Genomic DNA, 17,962 nt, shown 5'->3' with positions numbered 1-17,962 from the left:
AATATTGGAAAGATAGACTCGAAAGTTATTTTCTTTGTCAAGATGGTGACTTATGGGATCTAGTCTTGGATGGTTACAGACATCCTGTAAATGCTCGTGGAGTAAAGATGTCAAGACAAGAAATGAGTGATGACCAAAAGAAACAATTCAAGAATAATCACAAGTCAAGGACTATTCTGTTGAATGCTATTTCTCATGCTGAATATGAGAAAATAACAAACAGAGAAACTGCCTATGACATCTTTGAATCCTTGAAGATGACTCATGAAGGTAATGCCCAAGTCAAGGAGACAAAAGCTCTTGCCTAGGGGTGTTAAGTGGTTCGGGTAAATCCGAACCAAACCAGAATCCAAACCAACCCATAGTGTTTGGGTGGGACATTTTTTCAGTTCGGGCAAGAACCGAACCAAGCCAATGAAATCCAATGACAATTGGTTCGGGCATCGGATTTTCAATTTTCTACCCGCAAGCCTAACCCAAAACAACCATAATTAATTATCATGAAAATTACTACCAAGCATTCAACTTCGATAAGAAAAAAAAGTAAAATGTCATATGTGGACAAGTTATGTTATTCTAATTTTATTATTAGAAAATTGTTAGTGAAATATGGTAACTGAGCATAAATCTATGAAACACATTCATTATCATACTAATTCAAGTGACTAATTATAGATTCAAAAGTTTTAAGTTAGATTTTTTCTTGTTAGATATTTTCAAATTTATTAGTAAAAAATTAATAGTCTAATATTTACAATTCAACACAATTAATACTACATTCTGTAAATAAGTTATTGTTAGTGAAATATGGTAACTGAGCATAAATCTATGAAACACATTCATTATCATACTAAGAGTGCTTGAAAAGGGATACACAAAGGCTGATCATGTCAAGAAGATCATTAGAAGCTTGCCCAGGAGATGGGGCCCAATGGTGACTGCATTCAAGATTGCTAAGAATCTGAATGAAGTCTCTCTTGAAGAGCTGATCAGTGCCTTAAGAAGTCATGAAATAGAGCTGGATGCAAATGAACCTCAGAATAAAGGTAAGTCTATTGCATTAAAATCTAATAATAAAAAAACGCACTAACGCTTTTCAGGCTGAAGAAGAAGATTCTGAAGAGTCAGAATCAGCAGAAGAAGAAGATGAACTTTCCATGATCTCTAGAAGAGTAAATCAACTTTGGAAGAGTAAGCAAAGAAAGTTCAAGAACTTCAAAAGTTCCAAAAGGCCTGAAAGAGGAGAATCTTCTGGACACAGAAGATCTGCCAAAAAGAAGGTGACGTGCTATGAATGCAAGGAACCTGGACATTACAAGAATGAGTGTCCAAAGCTTCAGAGGAAAAAGCCCAAGAAGAAGTTTGAAAAGAAGAAAGGCCTTATGGCTACTTGGGATGACTCAGATTCTTCTGATCAAGAGTCAAACTCTGAAGATGAGCAGGCAACCATTGCGCTAATGGCCACTGTTGATGATGAATCAGAATCTACATCAGACTCAGATTCTGAAGAGGTATTTTCTGAACTTTCTAGAGAAGAGTTAGTTTCTAGTCTAACTGAACTTCTGGAAATCAAGGCTCAACTTAGTATCTGTCATACCCCAAAATTTGCCCATACTATTTCTCCTATTCCAATTCAAATCAAGGTACAAAGCTCAAAGACACTCTCTCCTAAACAAGGCTCAGAGAACGAGGGTTTTGTTGTTCTGAAGGAAAATCAATGAATCAATGGCTCTAAGGCATCCCATATGACCTATGACACTCCACACTATCTCCATAACAAAATTCAGGGCTCAATACAGAAGGTTGGTCACTCAGTTGCTCAGAAAGTCAATAGTCGACTAATTTGACCTAAAAGTCAACTGTGGTCAAAATACAGTCAAAACTCCTGATTTTTTGTCAACATCCTCATATTGAAGTTTCATTCACCATTTGATCAAGAATTGATCATGGTTCATCAAGGAAAGATAAAAAATCAACAATTCAAAAGGTTTCAAAATTAGGGTTTTCATAAGAGAAAGTCAACCGAACTTTGACCAGCCATAACTCCTATCCAAAACTCATTTTGAAGGAAATTGAATTATCTACAATTCTGTCTCTCACATGCCAAGCCTAAAAATGCTTCATTTAAGAGATATGGATCAAGACATTATAGGTCCCTTTTGAAGGTCAACTAAAAGCAGTTTTTTGTCAAAGCCAATATCATCAAGATAAATTCATCAAATGGAAAAAAGCTTCCAAAGTGGCTTGTAGAGGACATCTTGAGGTTTCCAAAAAGTCCTAGAACATTTTCATACCTTAAAAATTGAAGGAGTTATGACTTGTTGAAGTTGACCAATTCTTGTTAAAATGCATGAAGCAAATAAAGACCAAAGATGATTTCTTTTGCAAATGGGCCTAAATCTTTAATTTAAAACTTGATCCATGGACCATTCACAACCCATAAGCCTTTCTATTTTATTTTTATTATTATTATTATTATTTATTTTTATTATTATTATTATTTATTTTTATTTGAATTTAATCATTTAAATTCAATTTAAAGTGAATAAAATACTAAAAATAATCAAAGATTATATATGGTCCCTAATTGGATCCAATATCTCATAAAAAAATTAGCAATCTCGTACAAAGAATTGATTGGAGAGAGTTGGTGCAAATTTTAGCAAATTTCCAATCAAAATTCAATCAAGAATCTCTCTCACTCTAATCTTCATAATGACAAAGATCTGATTCATTCTTGTTAACCTAATTCATTGCACTATATAACCATAACATGCTCAAGCCAAAGAGGAGGATTTGCTGTCAACAGAACCGTGTTCAAGAAGAGAAAAAACATGAAACAAAGTGAGGTAGCAGAAGAAGTTCTAGGGCGATTCAGATACAACAAAGCATCACAATCAATCCCTTGGATAATTCTGGACGTAATTATACTATCGCCATCAATCTGAACGCAAGGAATCAATACCATATCAGTCACGGTTTGCTTGATTATGCTTTGGCCATATTCGTTAAATTACGCCATTTTTAATGTTATTTAAGCATACATACATATTCCTATGATTATTCCGATGGTGTTTGAATCGTCAATTGCAAATTCTAGTACAGAAATCAATGGCTGCCATGGTTAGGGTTCGAGATTGGGATTTTGGGGAATAAGGGTTCTAGATAATTTAAGCCCGAATTAATGATTTCATTGGGTTCGAGAGGTTATATACAATTGATTCATGCTATTATTTGGTATTGTTTGATGTTCGTTTGCAGGTTTTGGAGATTAATGTCTATGGCCACAATATAAAACCGTTGCCTTAGGTATCTCTGTTTTTTCAAGAAAGCCCAACGAAGAAGAAGACACTAAAGCACGCGTGTTCTTTTTTTTTCCTGGGTAACTAATTATAATATATTATATTTGTTGTTCATCCTATATACAGTATAGACGAATCGCGCAGTTGGCGAGGGAGGTATGCGTATGAGGCCTAGGTTGGGGGTTCGAACCCTCGCTCCAACCATATTTTTTACATAACACCAAACCCAGGATTCTGTACGCAACCCTCATGAAAGGGTACCATGCGCCACCGTCTTCTGCCCATCAGATCTCCATCAACGCTGATCCAAGGATCATGAATGCGCCAGTCCATCATGCACCTACATCAGCATACCACATGGAATCAAAGCTGAGTTTCTCTAATTTGTTTTATTATTTATTTTTATTACATTCTATTTTCTTATTTTATTTTGTTTCTTTCATAATTATTCTTATATTTTTATCTTAACAAGTTATTTTTGTTGTAACAAATCATAATTATTTATTTTATCGAAAATTCGAGTTTTAATGATTTTATTCATAATTGTTTTATTATTATTATTCAATATTATTTTTAAATAGACTTTTTTACCAAGTAAATAATTAGGATTACATCCAATAATTATTTAGTCGATATTCGAAATCTCGATTTTTCTCCGTTAACTTTGGCATTATTTCAATTAGTAATTTAACATTGGCATTATTTCAATTAGTAATTTATTTTATTAACCATGGTTAATTGGTGCCCTAATCAGGGTTTGCGAGTTTATCTTTAGTTCATCCATACACTGAAAAATTTTCTTTTTCTTTGTGCAGTTTCAGGGTTAGCATCAGGATTTCCTCCGACTACACGCCTCATCCTTCACGAAGCTAAGTCCCGACTTTATCCTTTTTATTTTATTATTTAAATCTTTATTTGCCTTATAAAATTATTATTAGGGTTAAACCTCAAAGGTCAATGGACTCTTTTGCACTCACTTCCTATTATTTTTCTATTAATTATCAGCTTTTTAGGGTTAACCCCGAGGCTACCTCCAACTACGAACCATATCAGATCAAATCAAAGCTAAGTCTCTTTTCATACTTGTTTAATTTCTTTTTGCCATTTTTTGTATTAAATTAGGGTTAGCCTTAATTGTCACTGAATTAGTCATACACTCACTATTGTCTGTTTATTTCTTCCTTTTCCAATTTTCAGGATTTGTCAACCGTCAAAGCTTAATAGTCGGTAACCCTAACCCTAATCTCTTTTATTCTTGTTGCTTTAATTATTACTTGAGTCAAACCCGCTGGATTCTTATTCCCCTCCCCATATTCTTATGTATCTGCTTCTAGTCTGTATTGATTGGCCTTGAAGGCACTTAAATTGCTTTATACTTTCTGCTGTGGTTAGTAATTCTAGGGAGTGCAAGCTTGTAATTAACCTAGAATAACTAATTATAAGATAAATATCTGAATCAAACCACGTGATTGGTGCACACATGCACACTTTTGGGGTAACCTCTTTGCTGCCTGTTGCCTCGTTGCCTTGTGTTTTTGCAGAATAGCCGTGTCCCTCGAATACGAGGATACCTCAGCCATGTTGCCTCGGTTATACAAAGGTCATAAGACCCTAATGATGCTGCCTTCGATACACCAATATGACCTCGACCCTCAGAAGTTGCCTACGAAAAGGCTGAGGTATCCTCTGGCTGCCTACGAAAGGCTATTCTGGTTCTTCCCTTAGACTACCTGCCTCTCTATGGCATGGGACAGTCTTATGGCGAACGAACTCTCGATGACCCTTCAACCTCCAAATGAAAGGCTTCCTGCCCTCTTATGGCATGGATAGACCCTTTCACCCTGAAAGGCTAAAAGAACTGTTTTCTACATTATTAAGGTAATTGCCCCTAATTGCTTTGCCTTGCTCTAAAACGTTTTTCATATTCTTTCTCATAAACCTTCAAAATGGCTACGCTCATTTACGAGCTAAAGTCCATATTCTTTTCTTCTACATTTCTGAAAACAAAGAGCAAAGCAATTAAGAGCCCATGGAAAACCATGGATGCAAGGGGTGCCTTACACATTCCCTTTGCATAATTACCCCCCGAACTCAGTTTTTCTCAAAAAGGTTTTTCTCTGTTCTTTTAGCCCTTCTGATTTAATTTGGATAAAATAAAAGTCGGTGGCGACTCTTGCTTACTGCGACATTTCGATTAAAAGTCAGTTCACCGTATTACAGAACTGGCGACTCTGCTGGGGATACTTTCGATTAAAAAGAGGGGTTACCTTAAAAGTTTAGGAATCACTTAAATGTTTTCTATTGCTTGCTTTGTTTACTTTATTTTTGCAGGGCTGTTTTGGTTATTTTGCTGTGTGAGAGATCCTAACCCGGATCTGAGTACCTTAGGTAAATGGCATGAGATCAAGGAGACTGCACAGCGTATACTGATGTGGTTGATCTGATGGCCATCGTTAGTGTGACACATTGGTTTGTCCTGGTGTTCCTTGGGATCCGACCTGAGGAAATGCTTGGTTGCCGCGTGGTGTCATTAAGCACTAATTCGCCCCTAGAACCTTAGTTGAACTTGACTTTGGCCTATTAGAAAGTAGCGAGATAGCTGGCTTTGGTTCCGACTGCAGTTGGTTGATACTCGAAGCTACACTCATATGGACTGGACTTTCAGGACCTTCTCGGTTGGCGATTCGATCGCCGAACTGAGATAAGCGCCTTCGAGAAAGGTCAATGATATGAGTTCCCTAGAACCCGGTCTTTATATAGGACAGGTTGAACCAACTTAACTTCAGTGGGGAGGGTACTTACCTACAAACTCCATGCAAGCCTTTAAACCTAAGGGCACTTGTGTGACTTGTTTGTTTTTGCTACTAACCTTTGTTTTCCTTGCAGGTTTTGCTAAAAGACTTGTTTTCCCTTACTATCTTACGCTGTGCTTAATGCATTGCACTCACATAACATTTATGACATCATGACATCATAAGCATAACATGATTTAACTAACCCTTTCAAGGATCCTAGGAATTTAGGGCGCACAATTTCAGGTGCCCTTATCATGGACTAAATTCCTATCAAGGGGCAAGGGGATTTATTTTCCTCTGTCCATTCGTTTTCCAATTCAAAGACACAGTACCTATCAAGGGGCAAGAGAATTTATTTTCCTCTAGTCGTATGCCTTCCAGTTCAGGGACACAGCACCTATCAAGGGGCAAGAGGATTTACTTTCCTCTAGCCATATACTTTCAAATTCAGAAGGATCCCGAATCAGAGGCGATGACTCACTCGATATGGTGAGCTTGATTTCTCAAGGAAGGACGTTCTTCAGACGAAGCCGTGACTGATTAAATTTATAATGTTGCTAACTAGATTCCTGAAGATCCTTGAAAAACATTGCATTTGCATCGCATAACAGGTTTCTCACAATAGGTCTCTCATCCTTCCTTGCTGTTTATTTCAGCATCATGAATCTCGAACAATCAGTTAAGGATCTCCAAGCGCAAAACACTGAGTTCCAAGCCTTGATTCTGAATTTGTCCAAGGGGCAAGAAGAGCTTAAAGCTATGCTGACTAAAAAGAAGAAGAAGAAGGGTAAGAAGACTCAGGTGAAAAAGCTTAGACCGATCTCGCAACTCAGGGATGCTGAAACCTCTGAAGACAGTGATAAGGATGAGCAAGATGATGATGCTAGTATCAAAACTGATGCAAAAAGTAACCATGATTCTGCCAAACCCTCTAAAGAAGAAGAGGACTATTACCATGAGAACGAACATCCCGATGACAAATACAAGATGTTAGAAGAGCGTCTGAGAAGCATGGAAATTCAGAAGGTACATGGGCTGGATTTGGAAGAGCTCAGACTCGTTCCTGGGGTCGTCATTCCTCCAAAATTCAAAACTCCCACCCTTTGCTAAGTATGATGGAGTCTCCTATCCCAAGATGCACTTGAGGTCTTATGTAAGGAAGATTCAGCCTCACATTGCTGATAAGAGGCTCTGGATCCATTTCTTTCAGGAAAGCTTATCTAGAACTCAACTCGAATGGTACTATCAACTGGAAAGTACCAACATCCTGTTAGAACAAGATTTGTTCTGATCAATATTCTTAGTTTTGATGATAACAAGGATATGAATTTTGTGTGAGATAATGTGGTACTCTAATACATTGCAATTTCCTTTTCAGGAAATATATAAAGAGTATGCACAAATCAGCGCTCAGAAGCTTTGTCTTAAAAGGTTCAGCATGCAACATCAGAACATGGTCTGGCAAGACATCAGAAGATGGTCAAAGCAGAATCAGAACATGGGTCTATGGAAGCATCAGAAGAACTTGAGTTCAGAAGCAGAAGCACTGAAGTTCTCATGGTATCACGCTCAGAAGCACTTCAAGGTCAGAAGACAAGAAGATGCTATGCACCAAGCTGTTTGACTCTGATGATATTCAAATGTTGTATACACAAACATCAGATCAGAAGAAAGTACAGGTGGCAGGCTACGCTGACTGACAAAAGGAACGTTGGAAGCTATTAAAGGCAACGTCAGTAGACACAGCGTGAACAAGGCTCGAGGTAGTTGACAAAAGCGTGAAACATTAAATGCAATGCTGTACGGAACACGCAAAGCATTAAATGCTCCCAACGGTCATCTTCTCAAGTGCCTATATATATAAAGTTCTGATGAGAAGCAAGGTTGACGATTTGCTAACAATTAACTTGCTGAAACGCTGTTCAAACTTAAAGCTCAGAAACTTCATCTTCACCAAAGCTCACTACATTGCTGTTGTAATATATTAGTGAGATTAAGCTTAAACGTTAAGAGAAATATCACTGTTGTGATTATAGCTTTTCAGAAGCATTTGTAATACTCTTAGAATTGATTACATTAATTTGTAAGTAACTAGAGTGATCAAGTGTTGATCAGGATACTCTAGGAAGTCTTAGCTTGTGTCTAAGCAGTTGTAATTAGAGTGATCACGTGGTGGTCAGGATACTCTAAGAAAGTCTTAGCTTGTGTCTAAGCATTTGTTCCTAGAGTGATCAGGTTGTGATCAGGATACTCTAGAAGACTTAGTCGTGGGCTAAGTGGAAAACCATTGTAATCTGTTGCGATTAGTGGATTAAATCCTCAGGTGAGGTAAATCACTCCGTGGGGGTGGACTGGAGTAGTTTAGTTAACAACGAACCAGGATAAAAATAACTGTGCAATTTGTTTTTATCGTTCATACTTTTAGACTACACTTATTCAAACCCCCCCTTTCTAAGTGTTTTTCTATCCTTCACATCCATACCTGGGAAGATTTGGTTGTTGCCTTCTACCAGCAATACCAATACAATGCTGACCTCGCACCAACTCGCATGCAACTACAAAGCATGTCTATGGGACCCGAGGAAAGTTTCAAGGAGTATGCTAAAAAATGGAGAGATCTAGCTGGAAGAGTCAAACCCTCTTTAGCTGACAGAGAATTGGTTGATATGTTTATGAGTACACTGACTGGTCCTTTCTATAGTCATTTGCTAGGAAGTCCATCATCTGTATTCACTGAACTCATACTGCTTGGGGAACGTGTCGAGAGTGGCATTAGAAGTGGTAAGATTCAAGTGGCTACATCCTCAGGTACTACAAAGAAGCATTTCAATGGGAGGTCATATTCCAATGCTGTGTATGGGCAGAATAGGATAAACCATGATCAATCTATCGGGGCAGTTCTGAGCTCCACACCGGCGCCTCAACAAGGTCGTCAAAACAAACAAGATACACCCCGACATCAATTCACAAAGATGAATATGTCACTATCTCAAGCCTGACAACATCTGCTAAAGGCAAACCTGGTTACCCTGAGGGATCCTCCTAAGAATCCTAACACCTCTGCTCCTAGCTACAAACCCAATGCGAGGTGCGCATATCATTCTAATCGTCCTGGACACGACACCGAGAATTGCTGGCCGTTGAAGAATAAGATCCAAGATATGATCGACGCAGGTGAAATTGAGTTCGACCCTCCTGCAACTCCTAATGTGATCACTGCTCCCATGCCTAATCACAACAAGATTGCTAATGCTGTGGATGGCTAGAAAGATGGACTTTTAGATCATTAGATGTACTTTCATTTGCAATTTCTTTCCTGTTTGTTTAAACATTCGACTTATGATAGACATTATTTGTTTTAATAATCATCATCAGTGCATTGCATATGCTTGTCTTGAATTAATTATTTCGCTATCACTCATTTTAAATTATGTCTTTACTTTGCATGTGTCTTGTGATATTCAACTCCTGCTAAAGTTATATACCTTTTGAGGGAGGATAACGAAAATGATACCGCAACTTCTTACAATATGCTTTCGAACGGACTATGCTGACGATGTACAAGCATTGTTTCAATCCCCAAACAATGGAGATATAAGGATGTTAATCCCTCGTCAACCCCTTTGAGTCTAAGGAGTAGAAGTTTCTTTCTCATACAAATTAAACCCTTAATCACAACCTGGAGCAGGGTAGTTCTCAGTTAATTTGGCTGTGCATTCTATTTTAAGAGAATCATTCAGTACACTTTTCAACAAAGGTTTCAATCACAAGCGTTCATCCTCACACATCAAAGAAGTGTTGGAGATGTCAATCAAAAGCCAATGATGGTTCATCAATCATTAAGCAAGGCAGTCAATATCTTCCAAAGAAAAAAATGAAAAAACATATATACAAAGAAAAGCCCGCTAAGTCAAAAAACAAAAAGATGACTTATGCAAAAATCAAGGCATCCCGCTGACTGTAAGCTCAAAATAGACAGTTCAGGAAAAAGTTAGGGATATCAAAAAGATGAAAAAAGAGAAGTCAATAAATTCCTGAACAACACAATGTTGTGACTACCCAAGGGAAGAAGTGATTACCATCTCAAAAGTTCTCTTTGCTTGTGAACCATCATCATTATCAAAGGTGCAAATCCAAAAGTCTCTTGGAATCTGAATGCATAAGTTGAATTGACCGAGCTTAGGACTGAATATCATCACGAAGAGGGGTGGGTACAATCAAATTTTGAGACATTATCCTTTGTTTCTTAAACCGTGAACCAAGCCACGTTACAACCCTTGAAAGTCCTAATTGAAGCATGGTTAGCTCGAGAGCATACTGTCACCAAAAAGGTATCCTGACTCCTTAAGGTTTACCAAAAATGCTGAGTTGATATTTCATTCTTATAAACATCACGTTGTTACAAATATCATGTTTTTACAAATATCGCGCTTTTACATCTCCTGTTTTAATGTTTTCAAAAACTCAAGACAAACGTATGCATTGCATTGCATCTCAGTTCACCGTATTACAGTATCAAATACAAGAAGCTGAAGAAGCTCTTTGCATCTGAAACTAAGAAGCTTGAATTAGAAAATTCTGAACTTAAAGAAAAAGTTTTAAAACTATCTAAAGATGCTGAATCATCTTCTAGTTTAGAAAAGTCTATTCCAAGCATGAACAATATTCTTAAGGAATATGAATTGAGTTTCAGGAAGTTTTTATCTAGAGGCATAGGCAGAAGTCAGCTAGCATCTATGATATATGCAGTTAGTGGAAACAAGAGAGTTGGCATAGGCTATGAGGGTGAAACCCCATATAAACTTGAATCTGTTGATGAGATGGAAATCACATACAAACCTCTGTATGATCAATTCAAGTATGGCCACTCCCATGATATTAGGCACACATCACATGCTAAGAGTTTCCATATAACACACACCAAGAAGCATGTTACACATACTAGAAAATATCATGTTACTCAGAATAGGGAATATCATGTTGTACCTCCTGTTAATTTTCATGCTAAACCCAAAGTTCAATCAGAACTTGAGGAGAACTAACCCAAAAGGACCCAAGAAAATGTGGGTACCTAAGGAAAAGATAATTCCTGTTGCAGATATCCTTGGCAGCTAAGAAGACAAAGGGAAACATGTCATGGTACCTGGACTCTGGGTGCTCGCGGCACATGACAGAAAAAAGGTCTATGTTCCAAGACTTGGTGCTTAAATCTGCTGGAGAAGTAAAGTTTGGAGGGAACCAGAAGGGCAAGATCATTGGCTTCGGAACCATAAGCATTGGTAACTCTCCCTCTATAACTAATGTTCTGCTAGTAGATGGATTAACTCATAACTTATTGTCCATAAGTCAATTAAGTGACAATGGTTACGACATAATCTTCAATCAAAAGTCTTGTAAAGCTATTAGTCAGAAGGATGGCTCAATCCTATTTACATGCAAGAGAAAGAACAACATTTACGAGATTGATCTTCAAGATCTTAATAATCAGAAGGTTACTTGCCTTATGTCTGTTAGTGAAGAGCAGTGGGTCTGGCACAGAAGATTAGGTCATGCTAGTTTGAGAAAGATTTCTCAGATTAACAAACTTAATCTGGTCAGAGGACTCCCTAATCTGAAATATAAATTAGATGCTCTTTGCGAAGCATGTCAGAAAGGGAAGTTTTCCAAACATGCATTCAAGTCTAAGAATGTTGTCTCTTCCTCTAGGCCGCTAGAACTTCTGCACATTGATCTTTTTGGCCCAGTCAAAACAACATCAATCAGAGGGAAGAAATATGCATTAGTCATCGTAGACGACTATAGAAGATGTACATGGGTAAAGTTCTTGAAACACAAGGATGAGTCTCATACAGTGTTCTTTGACTTCTGCACTCAGATCCAATCTAAGAAAGAGTGTAAAATCATAAAGGTCAGAAGTGATCATGGTGGCGAATTTGAGAACAAATTCTTTGAAATTTATTTCAAAGAAAATGGTATTGCCCATGATTTCTCTTGTCCTAGAACTCCACAACAAAATGGAGTTGTAGAACGAAAGAATAAGACTCTACAAGAAATGGCCAGAACCATGATCAATGAAACCAATATGGCTAAGCATTTTTGGGAAGAAGCAATTAACACTACATGTTATATTCAGAATAGAATCTCCATAAGACCTATTCTTAATAAGACTCCTTATGAATTGTGGAAGAACAGAAAGCCCAACATTTCTTGTTTCCATCCATTTGGATATGTATGTTATATTCTGAACACTAAAGATCATCTGCATAAGTTTGATTCTAAGGCACAAAAGTGTTTCCTTCTTGGATATTGTGAACGCTCTAAAGGCTACAGTGTATACAATACTGAAACATTGGTTGTTGAAGAATCAATCAATATCAGATTTGATGATAAGCTTGGTCTTGAAAAGCCAAAGCAGTTTGAGAATTTTGCAGATATAGAAATCTCTAATTCAGACTCTGAAGAACCCAGAAGCAAAGTTTCAGAAGATCAAGTTGCTGCTTCATTAGAGAATCTCAGAATTTCTGAAGAGCCAACTATCAGAAGATCTTCTAGACTCAACTCTGCTCACTCAGAAGATGTTATCATTAGGAAGAAAGATGATCCTATCAGAACAAGAGCATTCCTTAAGAACAATGCAGAATGTGAATTTGGTCTAGTATCTCTAATTGAGCCAACTTCTGTTAATCAAGCTCTGGAGGATGCTGATTGGATAATTGCCATGCAAGAAGAACTTAATCAGTTTACAAGGAATGATGTTTGGGATCTGGTTCCAAGACCAAAAGGATTTAACATCATTGGAACTACGTGGGTCTTCAGAAACAAGCTAAGCGAAAAAGGAGAAGTTGTAAGAAACAAAGCCAGACTGGTTGCTCAGGGCTATAGTCAGCAAGAAGGTATTGACTATACTGAAACCTTTGCACCAGTGGCCAGGTTAGAATCTATTTGCTTATTAATTTGTTTTTCCACTCAACATAACATCACTCTGTATCATATGGATGTTAAGAGTGCCTTCTTAAATGGTTATATAGATGAGGAAGTCTATGTCCACCAACCTCCTGGTTTTAAAGACTCTAAGTCTACAGAACATGTTTTCAAATTAAATAAATAATTATATGGCCTGAAGCAAGCTCCTAGAGCTTGGTATGAAAGATTAAGTTCTTTCCTTCTGAATAATGGTTTCACTAGAGGACAAGTGGATACAACTCTCTTTTGTAAAACCTTTAAAAAGGATATTTTAATTTGTCAAATATATGTTGATGATATTATCTTTGGAACATCTAATGCTACACTTGGAAAGGAGTTTGCTAAGTCTATGCAGGGTGAGTTTGAAACGAGCATGATGGGAGAACTCAAGTATTTATTTGGGATCCAGATCAATCAAACTTCTGAAGGAATCTATGTTCATCAGACCAAGTATGTAAAAGAACTTCTGAAGAAGTTTAATCTTTCAGAAAGCAAAGAAGCAAAAACTCTTATGCATCCAACGTGCTAGGTAAAGATGAGGTAAGTAAGAAGGTAGATCAGAAGCTCTACAGAGGTATGATTGGATCTCTTGTATATCTTACTGCTTCTAGACCTGAAATTTTATTCAGTGTTTGTCTGTGTGCAAGATTCCAATCAGATCCTAGAGAATCTCACTTAACTGCTGTTAAGAGAATTCAGAGGTATCTGAAAGGTACTACTAATGTTGGTTTAGTCTATAGAAGATCTAAAGAATACAACTTAGTAGGATTTTGTGATGCTGATACGCTGGAGATAGAGTTGAAAGGAAAAGTACTTCTGGAAGTTGTCAATTTCTTGGAAGTCATCTGATCTCCTGGTACAGCAAGAAGCAAGCTACAATTTCCCTCTCTACAACAGAAGCAGAATATGTTGCTGCTGCTGGATGTAGTACACAGATGTTCTGGATGAAGAGTCAGCTAGAAGATTATCAGATATATGAGAGTAACATTCCTATCTTCTGTGATAATACTTCTGCTATTTGTTTATCTAAGAATCCAATCTTACATTCCAAAGCTAAACATATTGAGATTAAACATCATTTCATTAGGGACTATGTTCAGAAGGGTGTTCTATCTTTAAACTTTGTTGATACAGACCATCAATGGGCTAATATCTTTACTAAACCCCTTGTTGAAGATAAGTTTAAGTTCATTCTGAAGAATATCAGTATGGATATATGCTCAGAATGAAAGGATGAGAAGTTCTGATATATGAATTAGATTTGAAATGACCATTTATTTTTCTTATCAGAAGTTCTGAAAATGTTGGTCAATTAGATATTCTGATTCTGTTATTACTAACGTCTCATATGTCTAAGTTGATTCAGAATCTCTTTTAAAGCAAAACAGCTGTCACCAGCTATTCCAGAAGATGAACACATGTTCACTCTGAAGGGACAAGCATGCGTGCAGTTGATGAGACGCTGTAACACCCGTATAATTTTAATATTAATTTAATTTGGAATATTGAATTAATAATTAGAATTATTAAGGATTTTGTGAAAATAATGGTTTATGGCATTTGAGCCATGTGAGAAATAGTAAAAGAGGAGGGTGTGATATAGGAAGGCCCTTTACTAATTTTATTATTATTTTCATAAAATAATTAGAATTGGGAAGGAAAGAGGAGAACGTGAAAAGAGAGAAGTTGGAACACGAAGAACGTGAAAGAGGAACAAAGAGGAAGAAACCAGAGATCAAGAATTTGGCTAAGGTAAGGGGGGACTCTTCCAATTATCATCTCTTATTGTGATTATAGATGAATAGTGTATGAATAGTTGTGTTGTTGAGTCAATTCGATTTGTATGTCAGAGATAGGTTTTGAGTTCTAAGAATTGATTTAGATTTTGGGATTTTGATGTATGAATTGATATAGGATGATAGATTAATCTATATGAATGAATCCTATGAATGAAAACGTGAAATATGGCTGTTTTAGACTCAAAATCGTAGACTGGTATGAATAGAAACGAGTGAGAATTGGACTGCTACGAAACTGCAGAATTCTGGGCATTTTCTGGTTTTTCGCGTATGGAACAGTGTCATACGCATATGGGATGAGGTCATACGCGTATGAGGGACATTTCCAAGGGCTATACGCGTATGATACGCAGCTGCCCTGTCCCAAAATACACTGTACTGGCTATTTGCGTATGAGGAGCGTATGAGGATGCTCATACGCGTATGGGAAACTTTAAAGAGGATTTTGGTTCTGATGATACGCGTATGGCAAGGCTGATACGCATATGAGGTTTTTTTAGGCCATTTTGATTCTGGTGAAACACGTATGGTACGCGTATGGAAGAGGGCGATACGCGTATGGACTTGGTGATACGCGTATGGCTTCTGTATGTGAAATTTCTGTTTTGTGATTCTTCTGGAAAGTTTTGTGATGCGTAACTTTCGATCTGTAGGCCTTTTGTGTGCTGTTTGAGGATGAGTAAACCTTGTATTGTGATTTTGTGGTTTACTGATAATTGATTGTATTGAATGATGTTAATGTATATATGAACATGCTTAATAATGATGATGATGATGATGATGAAATGAGTATAGATGATGCTACTCATATAATGAAGATGATGAAAGTATGTTATATATATGTTTGCATGCATTCATAAACATTAATGAGGGCTGAATCCTAGATGATGAGAGGATTCAGTGAATGTCAGAATTCCCATTGTGTGGAATTTGTGCTGGCAGGGCCGTATCTGGATGATGATAGATCGGTCGGTGGGTGATTCCCATTGATGATGTTGGTACCACATGCATAGAGTCAGTTGCATTCATTGCATGGATTTGATAACATGACTATATGTATGATCTTGTATTGTTTGGTAGTACGTGTTTGTATGTTGATGAATGATCTGAATATAGATGAGTTGGGTGAATAATATAACTGTTGACGTACTGTTATTTATAATGCAATAGTATTTCTTAATTGCGAATGAGACTCACCCTTACACTATATTTTTTCAGATTGAGGATAGCGGCTTCCACTCGGTAAGGATTAGCTCATGAGTCAATGTATCGGTTAGCGTCGGGTCATGCTCTGATAGGTGTAAAACTAGGGAACGCTGTTTTAAGTTTACGACATTAACTCTGTTTTGTTTATTTTATTTGAGGATTAAAGCATTGATGATGTAACGCTAGTTTGACGACTTATTCCGTTGTGTAAACATGAGATCGTTTATTTATGAGTTATGTTAAGATTGTTCCTTCAGTGCATGCATGACTTGTGACTGATGTTGTCTATTTTTATTTTGAATTGTGACGCCCTTGTGCATGTTACTCTGATTTAATTTGATTAATTGCCGCGGGGTTTAGAAGGGTGTTACAATAGTGGTATCAGAGCATAGTCGGTCGTTGTGACCATAGTCTTAGTTCCAGTCCTTCTGTGTATGCGACTAATATGAGTTATTTGTCGATACTTTTGTTTCTGACTGGATTGTCTGTGATTAAGCAGAGAAATGGTTGGAAGAGGTGGAAGAAATGATGATGCTATCGCTGAAGCTCTGGGCATGATTGCTGGTGTGCTTGGAGGAGGAGCTGTAGGAGCAGGGATTGGTGCTGATAGGCAACTGGGGAATTTTCAGAGGAACAATCCTTCATTGTTCAAAGGCACGCATGATCGTGAGGATGCTCAAAAATGCCTCAAAGAGATCGAGAGAATTTTCAGAGTTATCGACTGTGCTGAGAATCTCAAGGTGAGGTATGGTACACACATGTTGTCTGAAGAGGCTGATGACTGGTGAATGTCGACTAGAGCCGAACTACATGCAGATGGTGTAGAGATCACTTGGGCTATATTCAAGAGGGAGTTTCTGAGGAGGTATTTCCCTGAAGATGTTAGGGGCAGAAAGGAAGTGGAATTCCTGGAACTGGTCCAAGGTAATATGACGGTACCAGAATATGCTGCAAGGTTTGTGGAACTGGCGAAGTACTATGTGCATTACAACAATGATAAAGCCAGTGAGTTCTCAAAATGTGTCAAATTTGAGAATGGCCTTCGTGACGAGATCAAGCAGGGTATTAGGTACCAGAGGATTCAGAGGTTTGTTGACTTAGTGGATTGTAGCAGGATTTTCGAGGAGGACAATATCAAACTGAGTTCATCTCACTCTCGCGAGTTAGTTGACAGAAAGGGGGAGAAACATATGGACAAAGGTAAGCCATATGGTAGAGGTAAACCTGCTGATTGGAAGAAACCCAGCGGGGGAGATTCCAGTTCTCGTATCAGATGTTATAATTGTGGTGAGGTGGGACATCGTCGGAACGAGTGTAGGAATGATCAGAAGAAATGTTACAAGTGTGACCAGGTGGGCCATATTGCTGCTGATTATAAGAAGAAGAGTGTGACTTGTTACAACTATGGTGAAGAGGGTCACATCAGTCCGAATTGTACCAAGCCAAAGAAGAACCAATCGGGAGGAAAGGTTTTTGCTTTGACCGGGTCATAAACTACTCCAGAAGACAGACTGATTAAAGGTACGTGTTTCATTCATGGCACACCTTTAGTTGCGATTATTGATACTAGAGCAACGCATTCTTTTATTTCTTTGGATTGTGCTGAGAGGTTGAATCTAGAGATATCTGACATAAATGGAAGTATGGTTATTGACACTCCTGCGTCGGGTTTAATAATTACTTCGTTTGCATGCTTGAATTGTCCGGTTGACATTTTTGGCAGAGAATTCGGGATGGACTTAGTGTGCCTTCCTTTGAAACAACTCGATGTAATCCTGGGAATAAACTGGTTGGAATTCAACCGTGTTCATATCATTTGTTTTGCAAAGACGGTAATTTTTCCTGAAGAGGTTAGTTCTGATGATCTGGAAATGACAGCTAGGTAGGTGAATGAAGC

This window comes from Vicia villosa, linkage group LG4 (genome assembly GCF_029867415.1).
Source record: "Vicia villosa cultivar HV-30 ecotype Madison, WI linkage group LG4, Vvil1.0, whole genome shotgun sequence".
In the NCBI taxonomy this organism is placed as follows: Eukaryota; Viridiplantae; Streptophyta; class Magnoliopsida; order Fabales; family Fabaceae; genus Vicia; species Vicia villosa.
Note: the sequence above shows the minus strand (reverse complement) of the source record.